General features: G+C 27.6%; 1 protein-coding gene across 21 annotated transcripts in view; it reads right to left on the bottom strand.

Moving 5' to 3' along the window:
- The window catches only part of LOC102680558 (polypyrimidine tract-binding protein 2), a 503,794-nt gene that overhangs the window by 6,280 nt on the left and 495,729 nt on the right, over positions 1-1,785 (bottom strand). The gene's annotated exons all lie outside the window — the stretch shown is intronic.

The raw sequence follows: 1,785 nt of genomic DNA, 5'->3' as shown, positions 1-1,785 counted from the left end.
AAAAAAAAAAAAAAAAAAAAAAAATAACAGATAACAAAAATTTGGAAAAAGAAGCTTCGTTTTTGAATTTTTTAAAAAATTATTTAAAATGACTTTTTGTTGAATTTAATTTTTGCCTAATTTTTACGATTTTATTGTTATTCTAATTGTTTCGAAAATTGATTTCTATTGAAATGCATAATATTTTAATCTTTTTAAATCTTAATAAATTCGTTCTTTTACTTAAAATCGAGTTTTATTTTATAATTTCGAATTTTATCGATTCAAAGATATTATAATTCTTATCTAAAAAAAATGTTCAAACTTTATCGTACAAAAAAGCAATTCTTTTCTTCGATTCCAAAAGAAAATAAAGTTAAAAATAATTATTTATTTAAATTTCCATGACAAATAAAACGAATAAATTTCCAAAAATAAAAAAAGAGAAAAATTGTTCAAAAATAGGGACCACAGTTTGCATTAAAAAAAAGAAGAAAAAAAAACCATAAATCAAAGTCAGCGAAAGGGCTGGAATTTCTTCCAATAAAATTTCCTGCGGCCGCGATCGAGAGAGGAGAGAACAGGAGAGAACAGAGAGAGAGACAGAGAGACTTAGAGAAGCAGAGAAAAGAGCGGGACCTTCTCGTCAATATGAATCCCTCGCGGTTCTAACCGTTCCTCGATACAGGTGATTTCACGAGGGGTTAAAAAAAAAAAAAATAAAAATAAAAATAAAAAATAAAAAAAAATAAATAAAAAAAATGAAAAAATAAAAAAAAAACATTTAAAAGAAGAAATATCGTAACAATATTGTATATAGATATATTACACCCTTTCTACAAAAGTGAAACGATTTAAAAAAAAACAAAGAATTTCTACGAAATATTTCGAATATTATAAAAATTAAAAATTATCTCCGTTTCTCAATTTTTTTTTTTTTTATCACTTTTGAAGCCAGGGTGAGATACAAATATATACATATATAAAAGAGAGAAGGGGATAGAGATAATAAAAAAACACTTGATCGTTTGCTCGCCAGAGGAAAAAGACACTTGGTTGGAAGCTTGTGCGCGCGGCGCAACGATAGTAGTACACATAGTTATAGTACAGTAGTGACAATAGTTGCAGCTGCGAAGTGTGACGTCAACACACAATTTCTTTGTGAGGCACCTTTCGTTTCCACGAGGATTTACTTTTAATATACAGTGATATAATATACTATACTAAACATCATATGATAATTCGAAAAATAGAAATAGTGTTATAGTATATAATAAATTAGAAAGATCAATTTCCTTTTTTTTTTTCTCAAGTTGAGAGAATAAAGTTCGAGGAAAATAGTATTTAAAATGAAAATAAAATGTAGCGTAAGAAGTAGCAGAATTTTATTAGCATACATAAGAGAAAAGGCTTATTTTGTGAAATGAGATTTATGAATATTGAAAAGAATGATCTTGGACATTTTGAGAAAGATACGATGATCCAAATTATCATGATTTTTTTTTTTTTTAGAAATTATTTTTATAATTACATGTACATTTTTTTCTTTTTTTCTATTCTTTTCGATAATTTTTGAATTTTTAAAAAAAGAAGTTCAGAAACGAAAAACGCCTCGCCGGAAGTAAACGTCGCGATTAAACAAACGCCACGAATTACTTAGGAATAGAGGATGATGATCGTTCGGAACGATTTCTATATGTGTGTTTTTTGAAAAATGAAGGGGTATAAATAGGGGCAGAGGGTAAGAGAAGAAGGGATAGTCACGTAAAGAGGGCACATACGCATCGAGATCTCGATTTTTTTGCT

Source organism: Apis dorsata, unplaced genomic scaffold (genome assembly GCF_000469605.1).
Source record: "Apis dorsata unplaced genomic scaffold, Apis dorsata 1.3 scaffold_73, whole genome shotgun sequence".
In the NCBI taxonomy this organism is placed as follows: Eukaryota; Metazoa; Arthropoda; class Insecta; order Hymenoptera; family Apidae; genus Apis; species Apis dorsata.
Note: the sequence above shows the minus strand (reverse complement) of the source record. Positions and strands in the feature narration are given on the sequence as shown.